The 23801-nt window shown below is 42.7% G+C and overlaps 1 long non-coding RNA gene across 1 annotated transcript in view; it reads left to right on the top strand.

The window, feature by feature from the left end:
- The window catches only part of LOC133659341 (uncharacterized), a 33506-nt gene extending 10615 nt beyond the window's left edge, over nt 1–22891 (top strand). Inside the window, exons 3-4 of the long non-coding RNA XR_009827621.1 lie at nt 19643–19701; nt 22757–22891. This is a non-coding gene — a long non-coding RNA (uncharacterized LOC133659341). The remainder of the gene's footprint in view (nt 1–19642; nt 19702–22756) is intronic.
- Nucleotides 22892–23801: the final 910 nt, after the last annotated feature.

Genomic DNA, 23801 nt, shown 5'->3' with positions numbered 1-23801 from the left:
CCACTTAACATTTAAAAGTCCTCCTATAAGCATGCAAAGTTGGTATTTTCTTGTATTTTAGTGAAGTCATTAACACGTTTATGTCAGTTTTGTCATGTTTGTGTTTTCCTGTCTTTGGCGTTTTAATTCCTGTCCAGTGCTCTTATTTCTAGTTTCCTCGTTCCTGTGTTTCTGAATCACTTCCTGTCTTGGTGCCTTGTTTTGTCAGTATTTCCTGTTTGGTCTATGTGTTTTTAAGCACATTTACTTTCTGTTCCATGTCCTGCCAACACACCTGATTCTCCTTAATTAGTTCAATTTAGTTCCATCTGGGTCCCTCCTTCTGTGCTTGATCATTCTACTTGTTAGTTGGCTCACTATGCACCTCCTTGTTGCCAATAAATATGCTTTTACCTGCAAGCCGTCTGTTATCTCTGCATCCTTGGGGTCACGCTGCAAGCAACGCTCACCAGATTGCGACAGTTTATAGGCTACTAGGAGCTTGCAGCTACACAACAGCTAAGCGCACACAATAGCACACTAGCTAGACACATCCTAATTGAACAATATTGCTGGGTTGCAACCAAATGACTTCGAGGTTTCACATGGAGGTCAGGGTCCCAAACTGTAAGACTACTGTTTATTTACCTGCAGCAGTGCATATTTTGGCATTGTTTTAAAGGTTAAGAGGCAAATACAGTAGTGCCTCAATTTATGAGCTTAATTAATTATGTGACGGGGCTCTTAACTCAAAACACTTAATATCTTCCATTGAAATTATATGGAATTAACTTTTCTGTTGCTGTTCTCCAGTGGTTTACTTCTTATATAAATGGATGAACTTTTAATGTTGCTTTTAATGATGTAATGTCCAATGTGTCCCGCCTGTCATGTGGTGTTGCCCAGGGCTCTGTTCTGGGACCTGTTTTATTTTTGTTGTATCTGATGCCTCTTGGTCGGTTGATTCGTAGTTTTGAAAATGTTTCTTATAATTTCTATGCAGATGTATTGCTCCTTCAATGATTCAGAGTTTCACTTTTTATCTGAGTGCCTTTAAAAACTATTTTTGATAATAAATATTGTATAAAAACAATACAATAGAATTCTCAAGGCATTCAATGGATCACAACTTGACTGGTGTGTCTTAGAAGACAGATCTAGACTAGATCTGACCAATCTAAGTCTATGAGCATAAGCTGATGAAGTCTACTTGGATGAGAGGCGAAACGTCTTCTAAGACAAACCAGTCCCGTTGCGATCCATTGAATGTCCTGAAAATATAATGACCTGGATGAATGAGAACATCCACTGACCATACAATATAATATACTACTAACAACTACAGTAGTTGTATGAAGTAAGTAATAAGAGTAATAATAATGTACAGCTTTTACCTTGAAGAGTGGACTTCTGCTGTATCTCTTTTGAGCTGCTTCTCCGTCAAACACACCATCAACCAATCAAAGTTTATTTATATAGCCCTTAAAAGTGCCATGTGTAATAATGTGGCCAGAAATGGTACTGCAATCACAGTCAAAATTCTGTGGTCCCCTCCCACTCTCTATGACTCGGGTTTCCAGATACGCAGCCGAGTCCGAATCCTACTCCAAGGAACTTCAAATGGCAATCGATGAGTCGTACGCTGTAGGTTTCTCTTGTTTATGCTTCTGGCAAGATGGTTTACTAAGTAATTATGCCACATTTTCCTGATGTCGATTAGCCAACCGTACGCAGCAATATTTTCGTCGGGAGTCGAGACAGATTTTTGGCATTACCCTGCTAAAATGTGTAGTTTGACCGCACGGACCACCATCGGAATATTTATATATAATAATATATAATATAGTATATATCGCATAGGCCTACTTTGATGGCAAGCCAAGGCCAACACTAAAATTACCACCACATTTCGTTCAGCATAACTCCATATTGCATCCAACGCATTGCATGCTCTTCCATGTACGCACATCACCATCTTTCAGTGCAGAGTGCAATTCTATGAGCCAACCCACGTTACGCATAAATCATATAGCCTACTACCATGTCAATACACACAGTAGAAAATCATTACATGTAATGCATTAAATTGTGCCAAGCAAAACCACCCCATATGAGTCTGATGCACATACAGTACCAGAAACCGCAATGAGCTGTGCTAATTTTGGAACTCATTCCCTCAGTGTGTCAGCATATTGAGAACAAAATAGGCGCTGACACTACCCATATCCACATAGATTTTATTTGTGGAAAATATATTTTGCCCTGTCAGTTGGATGACACATCGACATACAGGCTAATGGGCATTCATTTCCCCCGTTAGCCTATATGTCGATGTATAATTGACCGGGCTAGCATGCTAAGATTTACACTAGTGTGATGGTGCTTTGCCCCTAAGCATTTGTTGCATGGAGACTAGACTTCCTTTTTATTGTCATTCAAATTTGAACTTTACAGTACAGATACTAGCTTTGTTACACAAGATCATAGACTGTATTGGACAATATAGTATAGTAATATAGTTATTTCCATTTATTACAAGTAATAAGAAAACGTAAATGCCTTACTTACCTTTCGAGGAGGAAATTGGCAAGTTTGGCGTCAGATGAAAAAATATTCTTCGCCTTCAATCGTCTTCATCTTTCAAAGACATCCCCGATACAAATCCTCGTTTTGTCCCTGGCTTTGTCATGAATAAGTTGAGAATCGTAACGATGTATTTTAGATTTACTAAGGTCTGACATGTTTAGTAACTTTACCAGTGGCAGTAGCTCGACGAAGGTGGCGGTGCGTAACTGGCAACCTGGATGTAACACACTCATAGACTTTCTAATTGGTGAAACGGTGGAGGGCGGGGCATCGAAATTAAAACAATAACATTTCGGGGCTGTAAATCTAATTTTGAAATGCGCATATCACGGCTGAACTACTGTTATCAGTTATAGAGGTTTTCAAAAAGAACATGATTTATTAATGCCTTTTGACATATCAGGGCCATTAAATGATGACTTGACATGCAATTATTACATATGGCATCTTTAATCACAAGTGCCAAAGGACTTCACAAACCATCCTCGGACCTGACCCAACATCAGCAGCTCCATATTTCATGGATATTTGTCCATTGTTTAGGTATTATTTTAACATTCTTGTTTGTCGTTAGACTCATTTTGCTTTAGTACGGTGCAGACTGTATGAATACGCTTAAATTGCTTCGGCAAGTTGGTAAACTTGATGGTTTATTTATTTTTAATTCAATGAATACCATCTACTTTTTTTTCTCAACACTGTCTCTCACACTCATTTTCTTTCTCCCTATTGTTGGAAAAACCATCTCTAGCTATAAGCTAATGCTAGTGAGTTAGATCAGATGTTTTTGGCGGATGTTACCTTGTTCAGCGTGACATTTGCTACACAGACTAATGGCAGGTAGCTCAAATGTTTGCTTCGCATGGAGTAAAAAGTACAAAACCATGGAGGCACATCATTTCTTTACATCTGGTCGATGAATTAAGCATCAGGCCATGAAAGACAATGCCGGACTTATTCATGCATTAGTGATTTTAACATATCTGATCGTGACCCAAATATGAGAGAGCGTTATAGAAGATGGATGGATAGATGGAAATGTAGTTTATGAAGTTAATCTCTTGCTGCAAGGCAAATATTTTGCTGTAAGCTTTAATCCGGCGTCTGCAGTTGGTAAAATTGGTGTGATGTTATTGTTTTGTGTCATTGTTTAGCTTATTTAACTTGCTTCCCTGTAGTCCAGAAATAATTGGTTTCCAACATATTTAGCAATATCCAGATAAAGTCTGTTGTTGCTAAGGAATATGCAGCCTACAAGAGATTTATTCATCTAGTTTATTAATACTGTGTAGCTATGTAGACATTGCACGGAAGACAATTTACAACAAAAACGCACATAGCCATTTAATGTGGAAGTTTCCTAAAGACAAATGCTCATATGTTAGTAGTTTTATGGCGAATAGGAAAAGTATATAAATCATAAACTGTTGTGCTCGTAGCGTGAAAGATAAACCACTTGACGTGTAGTTGACACACAAAAACGTGTGCATCGTTTATTAATCAAAGCACAAGCAAGAATGAACGCTTTCATCACAAACACTCAAAATATTGCGGGAACAACAAACCCCCACCTTTGTGAGAATCTACTGACGGCCACTTAAAGGGGCTGCGCCGAATTACTCGCTCTTAACTGCACACAAAGAACAACATTGTCATGTACACAATAGAACAGTACGGTGAATGATGATGACAAAGTCAAATAACAGGTGTGGTGAATTATGTCCTTAAATCAACCGCTACACACGTCCCCCCAGAATTCGCCATACAAAGGAAAACAAACTGTCAATGGACAGGGTCACAGACGGGCCGACCAGACCGGGTGCGCCGGACTGGTACAAACGCCGGGGAGTCAGTAGGGGGGACCGGAAGGGTACCTGTACTGTCTAAGGTCCCGGGGGCCTGCGTAGAAGGATGCATTACATTATCATGGGGCCTAGGTAGAGCGGGCGGATGACCCCGGCGCGGGGGTATGGCAGTGGTAACCGGCTGACTAAGATCCAAGTGGGCCGCTTTCAGCCGGTCCACCGTGATCTTTTCAGACCGACCCCCAATGTCCAACAGAAAATGCTTATCTCCGCTCTCTAGGACGCGAAATGGCCCATCGTAAGGAGGCTGCAGGGGACCGCGGTGGGCGTCGTGGCGGACAAAAACAAACGCTGCTCCCCTCAAAGAAGCGGGAACATGAGACGGCGTAAGGCCGTGTTGAGAAGTGGGGATGGGGGCAAAACTCTTGGCAGCATCGAGGAGAGCAGCTCGCTGCTTACTGGCGGACAAAGGTGCCGTCGTGCTAGGAATAAAGTCACCTGGCACCCGCAGGGGCTGGCCATACACCAACTCTGCCGAGGAAGATTGCAAGTCTTCCTTGGGGGCAGTCCGAAGCCCCAGCATCACCCAAGGGAGCTTGTCTACCCAAGCGCTGTCCTTCAGGGACGCCCTAAGCGCTGCCTTCATGGACCTGTGAAATCGCTCACACATACCATTGGCCTGCGGGTGATACGCCGCCGTGTGGTGGAGTTTCACTCCCAAGCTCTCGGCCACAGCGGCCCAGAGCTCAGAAGTGAACTGAGAGCCCCGGTCGGATGATATGTCCGATGGGGTACCGAAACGGGCAACCCACGTACCAATGAACGCGCGCGCCACCTCCACGGAGGTGGCGGACGTCAGAGGTACTGCCTCCGGCCAGCGGGTGGTCCTGTCGACTATCGTGAGGAGGTATGTGCAGCCACGTGAGGATGGGAGAGGCCCGACCAGGTCCACATTGACACATTGACATGGTCAAAACGGCGCTCCGGAACCGTAAACGGTGCCAGTGGGGCCCGTGTGTGGCAGTGCACTTTTGAGCGCTGGCATGCCACACATGTGGAAGCCCAGTCCCTAACGTCTTTCTTCAGGCCACGCCAGACAAATTTTGCAGCAACCAGCCGCCGGGAAGGTTTCCTCCCAGGGTGGGAAAGGCCGTGGATGGAGTCGAACACGCGCCGGGGCAATGGGGGCCGTGGCCGACCGGTAGCGACGTCACAAAGGAGCGTAACCCCTGTGTCCTCAAATGGGACCTCAGACAACCGTAACTCTGTGGCTGCAGCCTTCAGAGCTTGGATGTCCGGGTCGTCGGCCTGGTCAACTGCCATTTGTGCAAAATCGAGCCCCACATGGATAGCGCTCGCGACGGCTCGGGAAAGGCAATCGGCAACGACATTGCTCTTACAAGCAAGGTGCTGGATGTCCGTCGTGAACTCCGAGACGTAGGAGAGGTGCCTCTGTTGCCGAGCCGACCACGGTTCAGCCGTCTTGGCCATCGCGAAAGTGAGGGGTTTGTGGTCCACAAAAGCTGTGAAAGGCCGGCCTTCAAGCAACGAACGGAAATGGCGTATGGCCAGATAGAGGCCAAGGAGCTCACGGTCAAATGTGCTATATTTCCGCTCGCAGGGGCGCAACTGCCTGCTAAAGAAAGCCAAAGGTTGCCAAGTGCCACCCGCCCACTGCTCATGCACTGCACCTACAGCATAATCTGACGCGTCCGTGGTGATTGCAATAGGAGCATCGGGTAATGGGTGTGCCAGCAGGGTAGCGTTAGCGAGAGCAGACTTGACCCCCAAAAAAGCACTGTGCTGCGCGTCAGACCAGTCTACCATGTGCTTGGGAGCAGCTCCTTTAAGAGCATCGTACAGCGGCCGCATGAGGTCAGCTGCCCGGGGAATGAAACGATGGTAAAAATTTACCATGCCAAGGAACTCCTGAAGAGCCTTAACCGTGAGTGGGCGGGGGAAATTTGCGACGGCAGCAACCTTCGCTGGGAGGGGAACTGCCCCGCACTCCGTGACACGATGTCCGAGGAAGTCGATAACAGACAACCCGAACTGGCACTTAGCTGGGTTGACAATGAGCCTTTGTTGGCTAAGGCGCTGAAAAAGGGACCTGAGGTGGGTCACATGCTCGGCCTGAGAGGTGCTCGCGACCAGGATATCGTCCAAATAGACAAACAGAAACGGCAAATCAGGTCAAACAGAGTCCATCAACCGCTGGAAAGTCTGTGCGGCACTCTTAAGGCCAAAAGGCATACGTAAAAATTCAAACAGTCCAAATGGGGTGATGACCGCTGTCTTCGGGATATCAGAGGGGTGGACCGGCACCTGATGATAGCCCCGGACGAGATCTACCTTAGAAAACACAGTTTTCCCAGCGAGGTTGGCGGAAAAGTCTTGTATGTGGGGTACTGGATAACGGTCCGGGGTAGTCGCGTCGTTGAGTCTGCAGTAATCACCGCATGGCCGCCAACCACCTCCGGGCTTCTCCACCATGTGGAGGGGCGACGCCCACGGGCTGTCTGAGCGGCGAATGATCCCGAGGCGTTCCATGGTCTCGAATTCAGCTCTAGCGATGGAGAGCTTAGCAGGGTCCAGGCGCCGGGCTCGTGCGTGCACAGGGGGGCCCGTGGTGGCAATGTGGTGTTCCACACCATGCTTGGCGGTAGATGACGAGAACGTGGGCTGCGCCAGGGTGGGGAACTCAGCGAGGAGGCGCAGAAAAACGTCTGCGGTGGGTAGCATGCTGGAAAGCCTGATGGAGTTTGTCGCGCTGAGACTGCACTTGTGTGAGCAGAACGTAATCGCATCCACCAAACGCCTGTTTTTTACATCCACAAGGAGGCCGAAAGCACAGACAAAATCTGCACCGATGAGCGGCACCGTCACTTTAGCAGTCACGAAGTTCCAACTGAAACGCTGTCCACCAAAACACAATTCCACGTACCGTATTCCATAAGTGCGGATAGGGCTGCCATTGGCCGCTTCCATGGGGGGGCCATGTGACTCAGACAGCATGTCCAACCTTGATGCTGGCAGGATGCTCCTCTGCGCACCGGTGTCACACAGGAACCGTCGTCCAGAGAGGGAGTCCTGGATGAAGAGCAGCCTGCCAGTACTGCAGATGCTCATGGCCACTGCTGAGCGCCGGCCCCGGCGTTTCCCGGCCGCGGTCCACGAAAACTGCACGGGGGACGGCACCGCCTAGCTTTGGTCCCGAACTTTGCGTGGAAAAAACATAGTCCAGAATCCGGTTGCCGCCAGGGGGGCGCAGCAGCAGCAGCAGCGAGAGTGGAAGAATCTGCCACGGGTCTTTCTGTCTCAGCCGGAAGGAAAGCAGCCACATATGCCGGTTGGGAAGCTAAAAAAAAACTTATCAGCTTCAGCAGCTAGTTCGCGGCAGTCCAAAATGGTGGTGTTGGCTAAAGCTGCCCGCACCTGAGTAAGCAGGAGTCTCAGGAAATACTGCACAAAGAAGAATCCAGGTCTGTGCTCACCTAAGAGTCCTAGCATGTTGTTCATTAGTTCAGAGGGCTTGCAATCGCCAAGCCCCTGCAACGAAAAAAGGCGGTTAGCTCGCTCCGCGTCGGAAAGATGAAATGTCTGTAAGAGGTGAGCCTTCAACGTGCGGTACTTGTTCCTCTCCGGCGGGTGCGTAATGGCGTTAACCACTTTGGTCGCCGTCGCGCTGCCGAGGGAGGACACGACATAATAAAACTTAGTGTCGTCCTCGGTGATACCACGCAGGGCAAACTGTGCCTCCGCCTGGGCAAACCATGCGGTCGCGGAAGTTTCCCAGAACTCGGGCAGCTTTAGAGAAACCGCATTCGCCGTCATGGTCGATAAGAATCACTGAATCCGTTCAGTGAAGCGTCGGGGTCACCAGTGTTGTGCTCGTAGCGTGAAAGATAAACCACTTGACGTGTAGTTGACACACAAAAACGTGTGCGTCGTTTATTAATCAAAGCACAAGCAAGAATGAATGCTTTCATCACAAACACTCAAAATATCGCGAGAACAACAAACCCCCACCTTTGTGAGAATCTACTGACGGCCACTTAAAGGGGCCGCGCCGAATTACTCGCTCTTAACTGCACACAAATAACAACATTGTCATGTACACAATAGAACAGTACGGTGAATGATGATGACAAAGTCAAATAACAGGTGTGGTGAATTATGTCCTTAAATCAACCGCTACAAAACAGGCTTTTAAAGTTTAAGTTCGTACACACATTGATAAAGTGGTCAGCAGCAACCTTTTCTGCATTTATTATTTGTTTATCAACTGTTTCCCTATCCTAGAAACTCTTAATATGCATTGAATTCTAAATATCAACTGGAACCAACACAAAAAAAACAGTGCATGTACAACATTTTCACTTTGCTTTCAATTGGCTTCTCGCTAGCAATACGTTGTTTGACATCCATGTGCGTGAAACCAAGGCGACCCAGCAAATGCAATCTAAACACATTTGTCAATACAAACAGGTATTCAATAATGATATTTGCAAATTACTTGTTAGAAAATAATCAGTAACAAACGTCATTCAACTTGCTGCGTCATGAATGAATTACTGTGGCCACTGGGTGTTGCCAAAAAAACAAATTACCACTCCACTCCAACTTGAAGACCGATGACAAACAGGTTAGTGTTTTTTTATACCTACTATTGTGCTCTGTTTAAGTCAGGGGTGTCCAAACTTTTTCCACTGAGGGCCACACACGGAAAAATGTAAGCATGCAGGGGCCATTTTGATATTTTTCATTTTCAAACCATAACAAAATATATGGATTTTTTTTTTAACCTTTAGGGCTCCCGGGGACCATAAAGGGTCTCAGTCATTAAACCGTTAATCCATCCATCCATCCATCCATTTTCTACCGCTCATTCCCTTCGGGGTCGCGGGGGGCGCTGGAGCCTATCTCAGCTACAAACGGGCGGAAGGCGGGGTACACCCCGGACAAGTCGCCAACTGATCACAGGGCCAACACAGATAGACAGACAACATTCACACTCACATTCACACACTAGGGCCAATTTAGTGTTGCCAATCAACCTATCCCCAGGTGCATGTCTTTGGAGGTGGGAGGAAGCCGGAGTACCCGGAGGGAACCCACGCAGTCACGGGGAGAACATGCAAACTCCACACAGAAAGATCCCGAGCCCGGGATTGAACTCACGACAACTCAGGACCTTCGTATTGTGAGGCAGACGCACTAACCCCTCTGCTGCCGTTAACAATAAGTAAAATTATTATTATTATTTTTTATTTAACGCTTACAGTAAATCTCTATATCAACTTCAGGTTGATGATAAAAAGTAAAATACATAAATAAAAAATGTTATGCCTTTTCTGTCAAAGACATCCAAAAGGTCCCCCACTCATAAAGTGATACATTTTTATTAGTTTTTTTTTACTTTCAACACTTAAGTTACAAGATCAACTTCAGATATATCTGTCGATTTTACGTTTGAACTATTATTTTGTTTGTTTTTACAGTATGCTCTTTTGTCAAAGAAATGTTTGATGTTTTTATAAGGCAACCACACAATATATGCAATATTTTTTCCACATAAAACATTTTAAAGTGAAATTATTGAAGTAATTGGAGCCTTGAATAGGTCAATAATTCATTATAACATAGATTTTTATAAGTTTTTTTTTGGAGCAATGGCAAAAAAAAGAAAAATAAAGAAAGACAAACGGGGAAAAAAACAGCCTGCATGGCAGCTTTGTGTCAACATTGCAACTTTTTCTTGTTAGATTTCGCCTCATTCCACTTTTTTAAATGTTTTTTTTTAATTTTTACAATACTATCAATTTTGATATTGTTGCAGAATGTGTGGCGGTCCGGTAAACAATTAGCTGCGGGCCGCAAATGGTCCCCGGGCCGCACTTTGGACACCCCTGGTTTAAGTAATTTCAATTGATAAAAAAAAAAAAAAAAAGGTCAACATCTTATGGTGCGTTCCATTAAGCTCGGAAGTTGGAAGTCGTAGCTTGGAATGACGCCACCGCAGAGTTATGAGCGTTCCAGTAACGAGGTCGGAAATGGTCACATCCAGGAAAGCTATGCCATAAAAAGTTTTTAATCTTAGGTTTCTCCTTGGCACTATTGCTAGCCAAAAGCTAGGCTCCACTGTATTCATTTTCACCGTAGACACCTGACTATATTGCAAGGCGCTCCCTGTCACTCAAAAAAAAAACATCCATCCATGCAGAGGTGAAGTTGCAGAGTACTGACTTAGAGGTAAAAGGGTAATATGCACATACAGTATATGTTAGCTTAACCAAGGCAACACTGCAGGCAAAGGCCTTCGGCTCCTCTCATTAGAGCATGGATTGGGATATGGATCGGGATCCGCATTCATTAGTGTGCAGTCTTTCCAATTCCTCACCTGTCAGGATTTTCTTTTCCACATAGGGAAGTATTTATGTGGCGGGAATCGCCTATAAATACTTATTTGTAGTTCATCTTTCTTGGTGTATTGATTGATTGATTGATTGATATGTTTTTTATTTCAAATGCCTTAACAGCCATTATAACAAAATGAAAACAATGGAGAATAAAAAACGAAAACAAATGAGTATTAGACTTTTTTATTTATTTTTTAAATTTTTTTTTTAACATATTTGAAAAGGAGTGAGAAGAAGTTTACACTTGACGTTCATTAGCAGTTTAATTTTATTGGGTGCGATTAAAGCAATAGACAGGGAGGTGATCGCATGGTGGACTGATGATGGAGACCACATCCGCTCTCTAATGAAGATCTTCTCAAGTAGAACTGCTTGGTGGATGAAAGGTCATGCAAAGATCAGAGTTGAATGGAAACACGTGATTTTAGATTCATAGAACGAGGAAGGTAGTTTTTTTTAATAGCCCCATAAATCAGAGTGCACAATGAGCTAATTAAAAATATCTGATACCAAGTCTCTCTCCCTTTTTTTTTTCTTCTTAAAAAACGCTGCTGGCATCGGGAGTGTGACTGAAATGCAAATCAGATTTGATTTCTAACTCCCATGTTCCTGTTTTCGGGTCTTATAGAGGAGTTATTTTTGAGGCAAATATGGGTCACAAGGTGTTATTTTTATACATCAGCCCCCTTTAGCCAGCATCTGAGCCAACAAAAAAGTCAAGCAGCCTTTAAGGAGATTTGCTTTACTTTGCAATGTCTCCTTCGCCCGATTTCCTTCCTCAGATGTCAAATAAAATCCTGGATAGAGACGAGTTATTGTGTCTGGCACAAAGTGCTTGATGTGAAAAACCCGTCCTCTCGGTGTATTGAGGTGAAAGTGTCTCAGTCGGATGCTCTCGTGGCACCACGCGTCATCTAGACTTTAATTATTTTCTAGCTCCCTGTCTTACAATCTTTTGTGTGTCTATATTTGGAAGGCTGAAAGACTTCTCTTATTTGTTCCGGAGTTTAACTCGGTCATTAGCGTGGCTCCGGTGACTGACCACATCTTAGCAAGAGGGGAAATTATATGCGAATAATCACTTTTGAGGCGTGCATCAAGATGACTTTTCCACTTGACCTCTTTTTCCATTAGGATGTTTGACACGGCCACTATTCAATATTCTGCTACTATTTTTGGCCTCCCAAATATCCAATTAGACTGAATTGTGACAAGGCCACTGGGGATTTAGATTTATATATCGAATTAGCGATATTCTAAAGGAAAGTTTAACCAAATTATGGCCTTTACAATTCAGGAACTACAGCCCAACCTATTTCTAAGTTTCCGAATTTCGAAATACTAAGCCAAACAGTCACTGCAGCCCCATTATTTTGCGCTATACAACACTGGCATGGAAACAAAAGTGCAAAACATTCCTAAAGCATTTAATTTCATGTTCCACAAACAGGGACATTTGTTTAATGTAGGGCTTGTCAAAGTTGACGCATTATGTATTTGTGTCAAAATATTATGGTCTTGTTTTTAACTTTACAGTATGTTATGCAGCTGAGATAGGCTCCAGCACCCCCCGTGACCCAAAAAGGGACAAGCGGTAGAAAATGGATGGATGGATATATTATGCAGTCTCAGTATCTCAGCTAGTCAAAACTTTTAAGTGGTATTAATCTGATTTAAAAAAAATAATCGTTTGACAGTGTGACAGTCTCAAGCTGTCGGGTGGGTTCCAAGGACCATCAAGGAAGGACATTGTCGGGAGCAGGTGTAGACTTCTTTATTTTTGCAAATAAACCTTTGTCTTCTTTCACCGGGCGCTTTTCAACTCCGGCTCCACCGGCTACTCGCTCCGCTGCCTGCTTTTCAGCCGCCTGCATCGTCGTCTCCCTCTGGCTCTCTTGCGCTCTCGCTCCGCATCTGCCTCTCATTGGGTCTGTCTCTTTTCGTCCCTCTCCGTCTCCTTCTCCTCCTCGTCCCCCTCTGCTGCTCCCCTTTCATTCAGTGAGAGGAGGTTAATTAATTGTGCCCAGCTGCCCGATCCACGCACCTGCAGTCCATTTCGATTGCGTCGTCGCTCCCGGCGTGCCCCGCCTTGCTGCCCGCTCGTCGTCCACGCCTCCTCGCCGCCATCTTGGAGCGGGCTCCGGTGTGCCCTGCTTCTCTGTCGGGCTGCCGGCCACGCCTCCTTGCCGCCGTCTCGTAGTCGGTCCCAGTGGGACACGTCTCGCTCTCGGTCCGCCGGCCCCGCCTCCCCACAGACAGCAATATAGTTAGTCAATCAATCAATCAATCAATCAATCAATCAATGTTTATTTATATAGCCCTAAATCACAAGTGTCTCAAAGGGCTGTACAAGCCACAACGACATCCTCGGTAAAGAGCCCACATACGGGCAAGGAAAACTCACCCCAGTGGGACGTCAATGTGAATGACTATGAGAAACCTTGGAGAGGACCGCATATGTGGGTAACCCCTCCCCTCTAGGGGAGACCGAAAGCAATGGATGTCGAGTGGGTCTGACATAATATTGTGAAAGTCCAACCCATCAGCGAAAGTCCAGTCCATAGTGGGGTCAGCAGGAACCATCCCGAGCGGAGACCGGTCAGCAGCGTAGAGATGTCCCCATCCGATGCACAGGCTAGCGGTCCACCCCGGGTTGGGAGCAGAGTACAAAAGAAAAGAAAAGAAACGGCAGATCAACTGGTCTAAAAAGGGAGTCTATTTAAAGGCTAGAGTATACAAATGAGTTTTAAGATGATACTTAAATGCTTCTACTGAGGTAGCATCTCTAACTTTTACCGGGAGGGCATTCCATAGTATTGGAGCCCGAATAGAAAACGCTCTATAGCCCGCAGACTTTTTTTGGGCTCTGGGAATCACTAATAAGCCGGAGTTCTTTGAACGCCGATTTCTTGCCGGACATATGGTACAATACAATCGGCAAGATAGGTAGGAGCTTGACCGTGTAGTATTTTATACGTAAGTAGTAAAACCTTAAAGTCACATCTTAGGTGCACAGGAAGCCAGTGCAAGTGAGCCAGTATAGGCGTAATATGATCAAACTTTCTTGTTTTTGTCAGAAGTCTAGCAGCCGCATTTTGTACCATCTGTAATCTTTTAATGCTAGACATAGGGAGGCCCAAAAATAAAACGTTACAGTAATCGAGACGAGATGTAACGAACGCATGGATAATGATCTCAGCATCGCTTGTGGACAAAATGGAACGAATTTTAGCGATATTACGGAGATGAAAGAAGGCCGTTTTAGTAACACTCTTAATGTGTGACTCAAACGAGAGAGTTGGGTCGAAGATAATACCCAGATTCTTTACCGAGTCGCCTTGTTTAATTGTTTGGTTGTCAAATGTTGAGGTGGTATTATTAAATAGATGTCGGTGTTGAGCAGGACCGATAATCAGCATTTCCGTTTTCTTAGCGTTGAGTTGCAAAAAGTTAGCGGACATCCATTGTTTAATTTCATTAAGACACGCCTCCAGCTGACTACAATCCGGCGTGTTGGTCAGCTTTAGGGGCATGTAGAGTTGAGTGTCATCAGCATAACAGTGAAAGCTAACACCGTATTTGCGTATGATGTCACCTAGCGGCAGCATGTAAATACTAAAGAGTGCAGGGCCAAGAACCGAACCCTGGGGAACTCCGCACGTTACCTTAACACAGTCCGAGGTCACATTGTTATGGGAGACACACTGCATCCTGCCAGTAAGATAAGAGTTAAACCAAGACAAGGCTAAGTCTGTCATCCCAATGCGCGTTTTGATACGCTCTAATGAAATATTATGATCAACAGTATCGAAAGCGGCGCTAAGATCAAGAAGCAGCAACATAGATGAAGCATCAGAATCCATCGTTAGCAATAGGTCAGTAGTCATTTTTGCGAGGGCTGTCTCCGTAGAGTGATTTGCCCTGAAACCGGATTGAAAAGGTTCACAGAGATTGTTAGACGCTAAGTGTTCATTTAGCTGCTGTGCGAAAAATTTTTCGAGGATTTTCGAGATAAACGGAAGGTGGGACACCGGCCGGTAGTTTACCAGGAGATCAGGATCGAGGTTAGGTCTTTTGAGTAGAGGATGAATAACCGCTTTTTTGAATGCTAGGGGAACAGTGCCAGAGGAAAGTGATAAGTTTATAATATTTAACACTGATGGACCTAATAATACAAAAAGCTCCTTGATAAGTTTCCCAGGAATTGGGTCAAGTTTGTTCTGTCCCATTTACACATTTTGACAATTCCTCCAATGTTATTTAATCAAAGAGAGACAAACTATTTTGGAGGGCGGTATCCGTCGTATATACAGTTGTATTTGTGTTAATAGAACCCAGTTGTAGCTGAGATGCATTGTCTTTAATCTCTTTTCTAATGACTTCAATTTTCTTATTAAAGAAATTCATAAAGTCATCTGCTGAGTGGGTGGAGCTACTGGGAGGAGTCCCTTGTTGGGTTAGCGATGCTACTGTACTAAACAAAAATTTAGGATCATTTTTGTTGAGGTGGATGAGATTTGAGTAATATTCAGCTTTAGCTGAGGTAAGCATGCGTTTATAAGTTATTAAACTATCACACCATGCTTGATGGAAAACCTCAAGTTAGTCGCACGCCATTTGCGTTCCAGCTTTCTACATGATAATTTCTGGCTTTAGTTTCTTCTGTAAACCATGGGGTACGCCTAGGCCCTTTTAGCTTAGCGGTGCCTTTTCAGCTTGTAGTGAGGTTATCAATAGATGTTCCACATGCGTTGTTAAAGTTGCTTAGGCGTAGGTTCAATAGAGTCCACATAATTTGGGAATGGTGCCATTACCGAAGGCAGTAGGTCAGTAAGAGTCGTCGTTGTGGCAGCATTAATGTTGCGGCTGCTATAGTAGTTATTATTATTATTATTAGTTTGTTGACAATGAGTCAGAACTTCGAATTTTATAAGGTAATGATCGGACATTACTTTAGTGTACGGGAGTATCGTAACTTTAGAGGTGGTGACACCCCTGACAAGCACTAGATCTATCGTATTACCGTTGCGATGCGTGGGTTAATTTATTATTTGTGTAAGACCACAGCTATCAATTATAGTCTGGAGCGCCACGCATGGAGGGTCCGATGGGGTATTCATATGGATATTAAAGTCCCCCATTATGATTATATTGTCGGCGTGCGTCACTAGATCAGCAACAAACTCTGAGAATTCACTGATGAAGTCCGAATAGGGCCCAGGGGGGCGGTAGATAACAGCCAGGTGGAGAGGCAGCGGTGTGACAAACCTCAAAGTGAGCACCTCAAACGAGTTATATTTATTATTTAGGTTAGGTGTAAAATTATAGTTTTCATTGTATATTAGTGCGACACCCCCACCCCTTTTAAGAGGTTGGGCAACATGTGCATTGGTATAGTTAGGAGGAGATGCCTCATTTAGCGCAAAAAAATCGTCTGGTTTGAGCCAGGTCTCGGCGAGACCAACGACGTCAAGTTTGTTGTCTCTAATGACTTCATTAACTAATAACGTTTTGGAAGATAATGATCTTATGTTTAAAAAGCCCGTATTATAGGTAGTGGGCTGTTTTGAGGATTGTTTGTTGAAATTATCCGAAGTAGCAATATTAATAATGTTGTGTTTATTATGCGTAGTGGACTTTAAATAGTTTCGACCATATCTAGGAATTGATACGACGGGAATTGTCCGATTGTTTGCTAGATGTTGCGATAAACTGAACGCATCATAGTTAGCCACCTCAGTAGATTGCATGTCTGCCTCTGACATCGTCACAAAAGAAAAAACATTATGTGAGTTGTGTTTTATCCTAAGAGAATTGCTATGTGTGCAGGGATTATCCAGCCTGGCGCCGGCTAGTTCTAGTTTAAATGGCTGTTGCCGGAGACTCCACGCTTCTTTGGTTAGCTTTTCCCTTTGTTGTTAGCCCCGCTCGGCATCCCCGCTTCTGCTTCCGCTCACACCGCTTACGTCGTCTCCATTGGCGGTCACCGCTAGCACTTGACTCCGCTGCTACAAAGGCAGCTCGATGTAGCCCGCGAAGTATTCCCATGCTAGCGAGGAGGTCCACCGTACATGCATCTTTCAGTCTATAACGACCCAATCCATCCACATCCAGAATTGTCTGTCGGTCGTATGTGATCACAGAGTGTTCACGCTTTGAGCCAGCCATGAAATTGACAGAAATGACGGGTGTTTTTTGCCAAATCGCTCTACACTCCCAAGATGCGTTTTCAAGCTGCTGCATAGCAATGCGGCGTGGCGAAATTGGTAGAGTGGCCGTGCCAGCAATCGGAAGGTTGCTGGTTACTGGGGTTCAATCCCCACCTTCTACCATCCTAGTCACGTCCGCTGTGTCCTTGGGCAAGACACTTCACCCTTGCTCCTGATGGCTGCTGGTTAGCGCCTTGCATGGCAGCTCCCGCCATCAGTGTGTGAATGTGTGTGTGAATGTGTGAATGTGGAAATACTGTCAAAGCGCTTTGAGTACCTTGAAGGTAGAAAAGCGCTATACAAGTATAACCCATTTATCATTTATCGTTTATCATGTAGCGTGTTAATGCATTTGTTTTACAATATTGGGGTATTTATAAACATTTTAACTATACAAGCAAATATTATATTCGTTGTGATTAATCTAAATTTCAAAGTGTGATTAATCTCACTTATGACAATAATCGTTTGACAGCGCTAAATGTAACACACGTTAATGCATATGTGTCAAAATATTGTTGTTTTTTGTATTTAAATTATGCAAGCAAGAAAATCATTGTAAATAATCACGATTAATCAAAATTTAAAAGTGTGATTAATCTGATTTCAAAGAATAATCGTTTGACAGCACTATAGTTAAGGCGTTAATGCGTTTGTGTAAAAATAGCGGGTTGTTTTTTAAAGTTGAAATTGTGCAAGCAAGTAAATAACTGTTATTAATCAATATTAATCAAAATGTAAAATTGATTAATCTTATTTAAAAAAATAATCGTTTGACAGCTCTATAGTAAATGCGTTATTGCGTTAAAAATATTGGTGTCTTTTTTGAAATGTTGAAACTACTCAAGCAAGTAAATAACTGATTAATTGTGATTAATCAAAATTAAAAGTGAAGGACCACACAACAAATTAGGTCTAATTAATCTGATTTAAAAGAATAATCATTTGACAGCACTTGTTGAATACCAATCTCTTACTCATTTTCATCATTTTCTACGGTGGCTGAGAAAGGTCGCAACAATTGTAAGCGCCACAACAAATACAACTTTCAACCACAAAACCACAACTCTCAGCCGCCACAAGCCACAACTAACGCAACACAACAACTTTATGCCACAACACCACAACATAAAGCCACTAACACAAAGCCACTAACACAACTTTAAGCCACAGCACAACATGAAGCAACAACTGAAGTAACACATTGATCACATGAGCTTACTTTTACTAAGTTTTCCAACTTTGTTCGATACAACTTATTCAACTTTCCGCCTTAGCCACTTGGTCCTCCGGCAAAACTTGGTCTGCTGTCACTTCCGTTGTGTTTGTCACTTTCGTTGTCGCTTAATGTTGTCATGTTGTGGCATTATGTTGTTGTGTTGTAGCGTTTACATCTGTAATGGATTTTAAAATTGTTTTGTGGGTGAAATTTGCTGCTTTGTGGCTTTATGTTGTTATGTTGCGGCTTAAACTTGTTGTGTTGTGGCGTTTGCATTTTGTGTGACTCTTCTCGGCCTCTGTAATTTTCCACTGAAATATTACACAATATGTAAAGAATAAAATGCACAAAAATCATGCAACAAAAATTTGTAGATTCTTATTAGACCCGCACCACTTAATCAGGTAATTTAGTTGTCTAATTCTTCTCACAAACAAGCAAATACACTGCCATAATGAACTAAACAATGCATTTACCATTCATTGTGATCATAACTAAAGCTTCTCCCATCCCATTAAGAACACTATATAAAAATTAAAAAATATTTTTTTTTCTTTATAGTCAAACAAGATGTTAACTGTGCATCCCTAATTCATGCGCAAAATTAAAAAAAGCAAAGCACCAAAATGTAGTAGTTTTTTCTTAAAACTTTTTGGTGTTGTCCTGCTCACAATAAAACAAACTAATAACAAGCTATCAATATTTAACTAAAGCACAAGGAACATGTTCGTCAAAGATACTCCATGTGACAGAAGTGCTCTGTTGTTAAGGACATGACCTCTATATGACATGTTGTTTTTAGGAATCTGCTACTGAACTTTTTTAATTATTCATTGGATGTATGTATGTTGCCTTCCTTATATTTAGGCATGCTATAGGTAAAATAGATGGGGGCGTTTTTTTTAGTTTTTTTTTTTACTTTGGTATGTTTTGGAATGTGAATAATCCTGTTATCCTAATTGTCCTGACTTGTCTGATTGTAAGAAACTCAACATGTATTGAATTTGACCACTTATTGAATGAACATAATGAACTGGATTTGGCCCATCATTTCAATATCTCTCTATTGCAGAGCTCTATTAAATAGAGAGATAGTATATATATACTATTGCAGAGCTACAAAAAGATAGTTCTTATCATAATAGACTCTCTTGTGATCGTAGACCTTTTTGTGTAAAATGTAAGAAGTATTTGTATTTGTCATGACTTTCTTGTAGGGCTGCACAATTAATCACATTTTAATCAAGATTTCGGCTGCCACAATGAAATGAGGGTGATTGTCTGTGATATTAACATTTAAAAAGCAGCCTCCGCTGCATATCAATTAAAGCTCTTTTCTAGCCCACAGTGGCAGAAAGGCAATTCTGGCTATATATATTCTTAAGATGATAAAAACCTGTTTTTGACACAACATGGTTTTCGCAGCTTACTGCGGGGTTCGTTCTCCCAAAATGCAGACGGACCATTCCAGACAAAGCGTGCAGGTAAGAACATGATTTAATTCTCAAAAATCAAAGTAGTACAACAAAAGGAACACAAGGCGAAGGCACAACGCGCTGATCGCACTTGGAGCTAAACTAACACTTAGCATAAACTATGGCAAGGAAAACTTACTAGCTGTGGCATGAACAAACAAATCTTACGTGGACCAGGCATGAAGCGAACAATGACGCCAAGCCGACTGACCGGCAAAGGCAGGCTTAAATAATGCCTCTGATGAGAAACAGGTAAGCGTCCCGAACACCAGAGGCAGGTGAAAACAATAAGCAGCCATGGCAACCAAACCAAACTCAGAGGTGTCACAAACAGGAACCAAAGGAGTCCAAAACTAACAGAAAATACAAAAACATGATCCGGACCAAGGATCATGACAGTTTTTGTAATATTTTTTCCACGTGAAACTGAGCTCAGAGTAGAAAACAACGCCCGTTTTTTTTACTTGGAGTGATGAAGTTAAAGACAATGATTGTAGTTTTGATGTGTTTCTCTCTTAGAAACCTTAAGGCCAATGACTAAAACTTCAGTCTTGGTCCTGGTTAAGCTGTAAAAAGTTAACTGCCATCCAGGATTTAATATCTAAAATGCAAAAAAAGTAACAGTTGGTCTTGTGTCATCATGATAACTGTGGAAAATAATTCCATGTCTCTTGATGCCAAGTGGAATCATTTAAATATATATATATATATAAAAAAACATGACCTAAAATTGGTCCTTGAGGCCCACCACATGTGATTTCATAGGTCTTTGAGGGGCATGAATCCATACTATTACTTAACAAGACATTTCTGTATGAGAGATAGGAAGATAACCATTTGTGAACAGTACCAGAGAGGCCCACGCAGTGTTTGAGTCTATTTAAAAATGTAAAAACTGCACTTTTTTTCATGGAATTTTGCTTATCGTTCACAGTCATTATAAAGACAAGAAGACAAAAGTTTTGGTTTTTTTTTGCATTCTTACACGTAAATATCGGCTCATTCTTGCTGGCTAGCAATGCAGCTAATAGGATCAATGAATTCTACCTTTAAATCACTTGAACAATGCAATCAAAAACCTTCACCAATACTTAATTCACGTTCCGTAACCTGTATAAGAACCAAACTGTAGCGACATTGGTTTTGAAAGAGCGAACACTGAGGAACTGTCTAGCGTAGTAACACGTCAGTATGCAGTTTGTAATGCACAACACTGAATTACGACACCAATCTGTACTGACTGAAAAACATGAACAATCAAATTACATTGTAACGTATTAGCCCACATTTCCTGTTTTGTTTGTACACAGCGAGCCAGACAGCGTAAGCTGTCATGATACAAGCATGACGTGCTGCGTGATGTGCTACATTCTGCAGCTTTTTGTCACTTTCACCTCAATCTCTCGGCTTCCATCTGCTCCAACGTCTCACTCTTCCTTCGTGCTGGCTTCTAAAAGCAGTAGTTCAACCTACATGTATGCAGATTTAAATAGATAAGGTTCCGAATCCTCATTTGTCCAAAAATAGACGTCTGCGATGTTTGTTACCGAATCTGCCATGATAAGAAGACACACACGCCTTTGTTTCTGGAAGCAGGAACACACTGTTGTTGCCGGAAGTTGAAAGTGCGCTGCTATGGAAACGGAAATAAATGCGGAGAGGAATTAGTTCCGGTAATGATTAAAATCACCAAAATACGGTAAATAATGTACTATTACATATTATGAATGTGTCTGTTACTACTATATATATATATATATATATATATATATATATATATATATATATATATATATATATATATATTTGCAGTGTGTATACAACACATTGATGGAGGGTTTTGAAGTTGTTTTAGAGGGCTTTGAAGGCTACAACGGGGACTACCATTAGCTGCATCATGCAAGCGCTTTTTATCATCTTTAAAATTAAAAAAATAAGACATTTGTGCTTTTGTCTCTCATAATTATTGTGAACAAAAGGCAAAATTCCCCCCCCCCCCAAAAAAAGTGCAGTTTCCCTTGGAAAGAATGAGGTGATATACTGTATCGAAGGCAGCACGAGAAACAAAACTGACAGTTTTTGAGAGTCAGCACTGGATCATTCATCATCTTTTAAAGGGCAGTGTCTGTACTGTTGTTCACCTTAAAGCCAGACTGAAACTTCTGTAAGGTGTTAGATTTGTTTAAAAAAAAATGTAATAGTTATTTAAAAACATGTTTTTATTTTTTATTTTACTTAAAAAAGGAAGGTTTGATACATGTCGGTAATTGTCAGCATTTAAATTGCAAAAAAGTGGTTCTTGCATTCTTAACCGCGGTGTTGTATATTCTTAGCTGTTCCCGTTATATTTAGTAGTTAAAGGCCTACTGAAATTAATTTTTTTTATTTAAACGGGGATAGCAGATCCATTCTATGTGTCATAGATTTTGCGATATTGCCATATTTTTGCTGAAAGGATTTAGTAGAGAACATCGACGATAAAGTTCGCAACTTTTGGTCGCTGATAAAAAAAGCCTTGCTTGTACCGGAAGTAGCGTGACGTCGCAGGTTGAAAGGCTCCTCACATTTCCCCATTGTTTACACCAGCAGCGAGAGCGATTCGGACCGAAAAAGCGACAATTACCCCATTAATTTGAGCGAGGATGAAAGATTTGTGGATGAGGAACGTAAGAGTGAAGGACTAGAGTGCAGTGCAGGACGTATCTTTTTTCGCTCTGACCGTAACTTAGGTACAAGGGCTCACCCACACTTTCTCCTTTTTCTATTGTGGATCACGGATTTGTATTTTAAACCACCTCGGATACTATATCCTCTTGAAAATGGACATTCACAGTGACTTTTATCTCCACGACAATACATCGGCGAAGCACTTTAGCTACGGAGCTAACGTGATAGCATTGGGCTTAACTGCAGATAGAAACAAAAGAAATAAACCCCTGGCTGGAAGGATAGACAGAAAATCAACAATACTATTAAACCATGGACCTGTAACTACACGGTTAATGCTTTCCAGCCTGGCGAAGCTTAACAATGCTGTTAACACCCGTGCTCACCTGTGTTCCAGCGATCGGTGGAGCGACGAAGGACTTCACCCGATCATCGATGCGGTCGGCGGATAGCGTCGGATAGCGCGCTGCTATCCAAGTCAAAGTCCTCCTGGTTGTGTTGCTGCAGCCAGTCGCTAATACATCGATCCCACCTACAGCTTTCTTCTTTGCAGTCTTCATTGTTCATTAAACAAATTGCAAAAGATTCACCAACACAGATGTCCAGAATACTGTGGAATTTTGCGATGAAAACAGAGCTTTTTGTATTGCATACAATGTGTCCGAATACTTCCGTTTCAACCATTGACGTCACGCGCATACGTCATCATACATAGACGTTTTCAACCGGAAGTTTAGCGGGAAATTTAAGTTCAAGTTATAAGTTAACCCGGCCGTATTGGCATGTGTTGCAATGTTAAGATTTCATCATTGAAATATAAACTATCAGACTGCGTGGTCGGTAGTAGTGGGTTTCAGTAGGCCTTTAATCATTAGTTTATTCCTTCTCCATTTCTTTTCTGCTGTCCTGCAATGTATTTTTAGTTTTTTGATTTCCTCATCATTTCTCCATGAAGGTATTGGTTTTAAAATTACCTTTCTTGATTTTAGAGGAGCAACAGCGTCAAGCCTGGATTTGAGGTTGTGATTAAAATGGTCAAAAATAAAATCGCAGTGTGCAGGTAAAACTATTGGAGGACAATTATTAAAAACTCTAATAACATTTGCAGCCACTTCAGAAGTTAGATAGCACTTCATCAAAGTTCGCACTAAGGTCTCCCGCTGAATAAAAAAAAAAAACACAGTAGTGGTTGACCAAGGTACTTGAACTCCTCCATTTGGGGCAAGATCTCCTACCGAACCAGGAAATGGCACTCCACCCTTTTCCAGACGAGTACCATAGAGTCAGACTTGGAAGTGCTGATCCTCATCCCAGTTGCTTCACACACAGCTGAGAACAGGTGCGAGCTGAAGATCCTGGCCAGATGAAGCCATCAGGACCACATCATCTGCAAAAAGCAAATACGTAATCCTGCAGTCACCAAACCGGATCCGCCCCGACTG

This window comes from Entelurus aequoreus, linkage group LG10 (assembly GCF_033978785.1).
Source record: "Entelurus aequoreus isolate RoL-2023_Sb linkage group LG10, RoL_Eaeq_v1.1, whole genome shotgun sequence".
In the NCBI taxonomy this organism is placed as follows: domain Eukaryota; kingdom Metazoa; phylum Chordata; class Actinopteri; order Syngnathiformes; family Syngnathidae; genus Entelurus; species Entelurus aequoreus.
Note: the sequence above shows the minus strand (reverse complement) of the source record. Positions and strands in the feature narration are given on the sequence as shown.